Below are 8,523 nucleotides of genomic sequence, written 5' to 3' on the forward strand. Positions count from 1 at the left end.
TCAGTGCACGCGTGTGCGATCATCGAAAACATATTTTAACAAGTACGCAATGCTGGAACGCTGACAGCGTAGCCACCAAATCCAAATAAAATTTTAAGGCGCTGTCCGTTCGATTCGTTGACTCAAGGTGTAGTATGTAGTATGTTTGGGTATGCATATGGAGGACCCCGTTCAGATCAGATCGGTGGTGGAATGGGGAGTGATAAGGGGTGGGGGTGGCACTGAGCCATAACGGTGACCCGTGTTTGCCGTTCGTCGCGGAAGTTCTTTTGGGTTGGCCTCAAGACATCGTCGCAGGTTAGTCGAGCTTGGCCAGCACTGAGAATATTTTTTTTTAAATAATAAATAATATATTTTTATATATTTATAAAACCAGAAGTGTGACTGTCCAAGTTTCTATTAACTCTTTTATTATAATTGTTAAACATTTTTGCGAAATACTACCAAGCTTTCTTTCAGTGTGACTTTAAAATCCGATTGGGGTTGGGGTTCGGGAATCGGGGTTTCATCATCGATCGTTCTATATATTGTTCGAAACGGACACACTCCCCGCACGAGAAATTCGCGGCGCGCTGCGGGTCGAAAATTATGGGAAATTAAAAAATGTTTTATTTATGAGTAAGAATTCTTGGCACACACTCGTATTTCGTGTGGCAAGTCAAGTAAATCTGAGGTGTGGTTTTTGGGTGCACAAGCGCAACAGATATGAAAATTATAATTGTGGTTTATGAGCATTTAATGGCCATTAGGGGCATGGGGTGAGGGGTAGGGGGGCTTGGAGAACTTTTTGCTTTATGAACCCGAACTGCGATTGCTCCAAAGTCAATCAAATGTGACACAGGTTCAGTTTATACACATTCTAAGCCTATCCACTCCATCAAAATCATGGCTAACCGCCCCCGATCTCCGCCGATGTGGCGGCGCTATCTTCCGTCTGACGATTGCGAAAACAACTTTCCAACATTAATGACAATTTGTATCGTAATTGAAATCGAAATGCCGTGAATAAATGCCGCTTTGCACTAAAGCAGCGAGACGCAGACAGAGACGCACCAACAAGGAACACCTTTTTTCCATGTGCCAGCCTCGGTTAATACATATTTATATGTTTATATGTTCCGCAAACCAGTCCAGTCGGTTGCCACTCCAACTGCAACTCCAATCGGGGATCCGATCCGAAAACACAGGTGCCAATTGGGGAGTGGGCCACGCCGGGCGAAAGCTCAGCTCAGCTCGGTTCAGTTGAGATACTTCGGTTAATTTCAGGCAGCCGCTTTCGGTGTGTAATCCATTTTAATGCCAACACCATTACGAACAGTAGCCTCAGTGTCACATTTAGCAAAAGCAATGGCAAAGCAAAGGCGACCAAAAATGCAAGCTGCCATCCACTTGAGTGAATCTGCGGAATCGCTGTAGAGCATCCAGTTGATCAGACCTTTAGATTTTCGACCAAGTTGTTTCCTTATTTATTAAAAACGTAAGCTTGTTTCATTATTTAGAATCCTTAAAAAACTTCCATAAATGTCTTTCTGCTGAGCTTTCGGTACACAGCCTAAGTAACTTATTTGAGAATCGCATACAGAGGCCTTCTTCTAGTCGGGTTTATCATACAAATATTGTAAGGGATGCTTTCCTTTCATGCCCTTTATTTCCTAAATACAGCGCATTCCTGAGTCGCACAGGTCACATCATAAATCTCGTCTCGCACTTTGTTTTATGATTTAAATGAAGCGCCAAAATGGGATAGCAGTGCTGATAGCGACTAAAAAAGGCAGTGGAGTGCGACCTTAATATGGCGACAATTGATTAGCGAGCGACAGAGCAAGGCGCGCAAGGCTAATGAGGATCGGTCCGGTCTGGATCGAATCGGATCGTATGGGATGGTATGGTATGGGGTCGTATGCAGGCGACAGATCTGGGTGTGTGCTGATGATTGAAGAGTGGAGCGACGGGGGACAGGACTGTAACACTGGAAAATAAATGATCCTATCCAGATGAACGGATCAAAATTGAACTAATTATAATCATATCACGATGATTTTAAATATTTATATAGGCGAAAAATGAAAATACTAGGTAAGTAGTTAGTCATTGGTAACAATAAACTCTCAAGATCAAACACCTTTTTAATTTTTTTGTTATTCCGTTTATTATTATACAGGAAATCATTAAACCATAATGATATTTGTTCCTGTGCAGCAGGCGCCAAGTGCAGTGGAAACCTGTTCCCCCGGCATCGTCATCTCCGTTCTGGGACTCCGTATTAATCACTGCGATTCAACGGCGATCGCCTTCGATAGCTGCCTGCACTTCGCCGTTCCGATAGCCCTCGATAGCAGGAGCACAATTTATCAAATACCAGAAGGCAGACGGCAGGAGGGGACGGATTTCGGAGGGACTGAGTCAGTGGCCAGGCATGCCATAACGAACCTTAGCCTACTTAGCAAGTCCAGCTCGAATGGCGAAAAAAACCAAACCCGCTGGTTGTTTCCCACAATTATGCAAAACAAAGAGGGAGCCAAAGCGGGTGGAAAAAGGGGCAGAAACAAACATGCCCATACCACAAGGTGCATCTCCCATCCAGCCAATTGCCTGCAAATTATAATGCATTATTTCATAACTCCCGCCAGCAACTTGTTTGAACTGAGTCAGCCGCTGCCGGACCCGAACCCTGGACCCCAGCCCCGACCCGATCCCCAATCGGGGAACCTCAATCCCAACCCGAATCCTATCCGCAACCCGACCCCGGGCAATGGCCAGCAATCAAATCACTTGCCGCCCCAAGCGGAGCGCTAAAACGAGTCAATCTTAGAAGTCGCGGATTCGAATGGGAGGTTCTCAGCTTGGAAAAGAATATTCTAGACAGGGTCTTAACCTTTAAAATATCTTGATGATATCTCAGAGAATTAAAAAAAGTACTAATGCTAAACAAGAGTTTAATACATACTTTATTTTTTACCTTTATACAATCTAAAATCTTCTTCAAAAGTCTAACCCTTAAATTATCCTAAAAATATCTCAAAGAACCTAAAAAAATATAATATAATGGGGTTTTTATTATTATTACTTATTAAGTCTTTCATGCTTTTTTAACAGATTTTTTTTTAGGATCTCTTTATCACAAGCATCCCCACAGAGCTCATCACACCCCTGCTACCCTGTTTCCTAGCCCAAGAGATTGCTAGACAACAATCGTCTTGCTCGTTCCGTTGTGGCCTACATTGGCAACATTGTCCTGACTCGGACTTCTCTTCTGGCAGTTAATTTGATTATGTATTTTCCGCTGGGCCGCATTGATTAACTGCCGTCTGACATGACAGCTCAATTCGAGCCCCGCCGATGTCATGATTATCGATTGCGCAATATTCCCTCGAGAGCACTCTTGTACTATCCTCGGCATCTTCGGATCTCGCGGGTTTATGTTTATGGTCTTCGTCTTCAGCAAACAACGAGAGCTTTTTGAGGCTTTGGCCCTTCAGCCACTTTGTCTATGCTAACTCGAATCGGACAGCGATCGCGTAATCGCCCTTAATCCATCAATAAAACGGGGCCATCACGATATCTGCAAGTCGGAGGTTGCAGTTTCAGTTGCCACCGGTTGCAGAGAAGAAAATATGGCCAATTGCGGGGATCGATCCACAACACCATCAGTCAACACAATCAATCTTTTGCCAGGCTCTTTTGGTTGTGAAAATATTTGACTTGTTTTCGTTCGCTAAGTGCATTTATTGGGGGCCTAACGAGCCGAACGATCGATCAAGTGCCCTAAAACCTTTCACTAATGATTTGATCATGCGGTGGGTGGCTGTATTTGTATTTGAATCCGAAAATTGAAACTGCATTGAATAGGAACATGTGGCACAACCAGCATTTAACCTGCCAAATGGATTGTGACAGTCCAATTAGTATTAATTCGGGGTTTCAGTTTGTTTTAGCCGTTCGGTTTGTTTCTTCGCTTTTTCGGGGGTCTCTACTCCATGCAATTTGATCGGATTTTGGGCCATAACTCATTGCCATCTTTCAATCAGGCGGGACTGTGGCTGACTTTTTACCTTCACTTCTTTTCGACCCGATCGCGGTGGATAAGAAGTGTCCCACTGCCGACAACAAACGACTCGCATTCACTTTTAGCCATACGGGCAATAAAGAAACAAATTAACTGATGATCAGTGTCAATGGAATGCAACCATGTAAATTACATCCTCGATTCCATTCCCATCCGCTCACCCGGCGAAATCAGAGCCACGGTTAACACAACCTGGTTATAACTCTGGATCCCCTCACCATGATCCTGGCCTGAATCGTGTCGTGATTACAGGTTGTTTGGAGGATTGGCCCGAACTATGCGATGTGTTGTCGTTTTGAAGCGATGAATTAAGCGATATTTGCAATTAATAACTGTCATGCTTCGGAAATCTGTTCAATAATAAAATTTGTTTAACGAATCAAAGACTGGCAATGGCATGGGGATTGCAGATGGGAATGAGAATGGGGTTGGGACTGGGACTGGGGCTGGGTCTCTCGTCCATCTGGGATTCTCTGGAGATGGTGTACTCCACACCACTCCTCTCGCGATGGCCTCAAGCGATTTCGCAATCGAGGCGACTTTCGTGTTAATGGCATGCAGGCTCTGCCATTGATTTCACTTCGATTGCCCATAAAATACGGCCAAGTGGAAATCCAAGTTCGAGGCAATGTCGGAGGACTCACACTCGGAAAAAATATTATAGTTCTCTCAAGAAGGGAAAATTGATTAAAACACCCTACTTTCATACTAAAACGTATAGCAATAAAGCAAAGAAAATTAAAACAAGTGAAAAAATGCAATAGTTCTTACAAATAAGTACACCCTATTACAAAAAAGTTTTGTGTTCTATAAGGGGTATTGAACCTTTTTGTTCTATTTTTTAAAGTAGTAAGAATAATAATAATAAACCCTAAGTATTTTTTAGATCTTTAGTCAACCAACTATATATCCTTTTTTCAAGTGCAGGGCCACGTGCTTGAAGGCGGCAAAAGTTATTGACTGATTATGAGATTTGGCACGCCATGAGGAGAAGGCGGAATGTCGGCAGATTATGTTTTGAAAGTGCAGTCACTGATTTCTTTATGAATTCATTAAACTTTAAATTGGTTTTAAATTGGCCCCGACTCCCAGCTCCATCTCGATGGTCTTGTCTTCCGTCGTGTGGAATTTGGCACGACCTGCCCGCCGCAATTATCTGGCAGCACACATCTCGGCCATTCCGAGTTGCCAAGTGGCCAACTGGGGAACTGTGCGACTGGTGACTGGTGACTGGTCAACTGGCCCCTGCTCGCCCTGTGTGGCCAATAGCCGGGAGCAGCCTGTGGGCCAATAATATTAATAACACGCACTTTGTAAGCCTGCCAGCCATCCAGCCATCCAACCTCCTGCCTGCGAGCCAGCTGCCTGCATTCTGGCATTCTGGCCCGTGGCCTCCGCATCAGCGTCTCATTGTTTGTTTTCATTAAGAGAAATATTGCAGCGTCAACATGAAATCAATACCGGGTCCAAGGCGAAACACCCGCACCTAAGGCGAGGACCGAGCTAGGGATGGTACTCGCGATTTGTCCCTTGAGTTCCTTAGACTATCGCATCCAATACATTTACAATAATATTAAGCGCTACTGTATTTTATAGCTAGTTCCATACGTTGTATATATTTTTTAGATTTTATGAATTGGTCTTTAAAAACATTATGTTTCATGAGATATTTTGTGAGCACCATTTCTATACGTCGTTAGGATTTTAAAGGACTTGTAAGATACTTGAAATATATAAATGATCATGGTTCTCCATTTGTGGATCTACAATATTTCCTTAATATTTTTGTTGGTCTCGTTACCATTTCAGGATCTAATATTATAATAATATATGTCTTCTCACGATGCGATCTCCAGCACGCATAGTCGGAACCTCGAAATAAACTCTTATAATCGTCTAATGCTTATGAATTTTTTAAAAACGATAATATTTTCTTAATATTTTCTTCATTTCAAGACTTTTCAGGACCTGTAATTATTATTAAATCTGACTTCTCACGATGCCATCTCTAGCACGCACCCATGCACACACGCCTTTTGTTTCAGAGGCTGCCTTTCTGATGGGGGTGACTGATTGGGATTGTGATTGTAGCTCCGCAGCATTGTGTTCCAGTGTCCCAGTGCCCCGACCCCATCCCTTCCCGAGTCTTGCAAGTCGTATCCAGGGCTCAGGACATGGACACGGACATGGACATGGACATGTGCAATGTGCCGTTTGTCAGTGGCGCATAAAAGAAAGGAGTTTTCTGTTTTCGGTACTCGGCACTCAGTTTTCTGCTGGTGGCTCCGTCTTCTCTTCCCCAGAAATCTGATACTTTGGCCCCGCTCGTAATTGTGCAGATGCATTGGTCGAAAAGGTGTCACTCGAGTGGCTGTTGTTGTTGTTACCGATGTCGATGTCGTGCCGCCCAGCTATATCCCAGACTAAAGACTAAAGACCGAATCGGAGACGAGGATACAGGCACAAGTCGGACACGCGTTTGTGATTTGAGCCACCTACCTCACACCTGTTCCGCCTGCGAAGGAAGTGCGCTATTCTCGGGCTAGGAAAATATCGGAAGTATAGTATACGGAATCGGGAAGGGTTGTTTGGCACCCAAATCACAGAAATGGAAAATCTACAGCTGTATGGGACTTATAAGTAGAATTGGAAATGTGTATACTGAGCGGTTTCGTTGGGGATTAAAGTTAGGATCCTAATGGTCCGCGAAACATATGTGGTTTCTGTGTTTGAGGTAGCAATAAATATTTTAATAGATTGATACAGTTTCAGTAAGACTTACTTTTTACTTGCGACTTACAATTAGAATTGAAACATTCGTTGAGGCCTAAAGACAGGATCTTAACTTTTAATTAGGCATCAATGCTTTCCTTAAGGTACCAAGAAATATTACATTTGAATTCCAAGGTTAAATTACAGATTTATATTTATTTATTTATTATATATATTTTATTTGTCTATAGATAAGTGTTAAATTCTGTTAATTCTTTTATTTACATACCAACAATAATAATGTGTATTATATGTTATTATCATTACCATTAGTGAGTTAGCTTGTATATCCAAGACCTTAGGCCTCTTAGCCAAATAGAATACCATTGTCCGTTCTGACCTCAACCCACATTCGGTCGATCCACCCACCCACCAATAAAATGTGGATCGCCCCAGGATGCGTGGCAACCTTGGCGTCCCATCATCGATCGATTGAATCGCCTCGCTGGGCTACTTTTTAATTTCGGAACCTTGAACTTTTTGTGGCCGGCCGCAAATTGCACACCGGTAAATGTAATAAAAATAAAGTCTTGCTGCAGATCTCAGTAATCAGTTGGCGAAATCGCAGCTGGCTCGCTGGCCAAAAAGCGAGGCAAGCAAAAACAAGCCAACAACTTCATCACAACAATGGCTAATGAGTCAGTGGAGCTCCGGTCTGGCGATCTGTCGGCGGCAATCGACTAATAAAACCATCAAAGACATTAAACGTTGTGGGTGCCATTCATTTGATTGAACTTTGACACCCAACCCCAGAGCCATTCGGGCATCAGATGCGGCGGATGCAGATGCAAATGCAAGTCTCTCCGGTTTTTGACCACCACTAATACTAACTCTGGCTTAAAGACCGCAGCAACAACGCAAAGACAAAAGGCGCAAAGGAGACCCCATCAAAATAATAATAATAATAAGCGCAATAATAATGCAAGATGCTGCAAAAGAGTTGCAGATAGGAAAAGCGTTCGCGAAATTACCCAAACCGATGATTGTCCATCTACTGGTTCCGATAATAATACTCTTTACCTAAATGGTATTTCAAATATTTCAAGATCGGTTTTGTATTCTTACAGTCAAAAAGATACTAATATTAACAACTAACTTTAACTTTTGAATCTATAGAATATTTAGCTTACGAAAATCTTAACGACTGTTTATTAAAAATGATATTAATTGGGTTATAACTAGAAAAAATAAAGCTTGTTAATGGTATTTCAAGATCTATTCCCATTTTTAAGGAGTCAGCATAAAAAAATTAAAATGTATTTAAACGTATCTATAAAAGAGTAAAGTTTTGTGTTGTAGCTATGATCATTTTAGGAACTATAGAACCTTTATGTAATATATGGTGCTAGTTTTATCATTACCAGTATTATTAAGGTTGTTTAAAGATATTTTTTTTTGCTGTTCCAAAATGTTAAAAAAAACTTTATTTTTGATTCTCTAAAAGTACTTTTAAGAGCATTCTGTATTCAACTTTCTAGATCCCCATTTACCGCCTCGTTGCCAACGTTCAAAGTTAGTGGATTGGTAAATTATGGCAAGGTCTGCACGTGCTCAGTGGCCATTGTTTTGGGCCAGCTTCGTTGCATCATTGGCGGCGGCATCATAATCCGCTAAATGGGCGACAAATCATATTGGCTGAGTTTTTTTTGGGGTTGAGGAAGTTCGGAACTGCAAGCCACTTCCTA

Source organism: Drosophila subpulchrella, chromosome 2L (genome assembly GCF_014743375.2).
Source record: "Drosophila subpulchrella strain 33 F10 #4 breed RU33 chromosome 2L, RU_Dsub_v1.1 Primary Assembly, whole genome shotgun sequence".
NCBI classification, from domain to species: domain Eukaryota; kingdom Metazoa; phylum Arthropoda; class Insecta; order Diptera; family Drosophilidae; genus Drosophila; species Drosophila subpulchrella.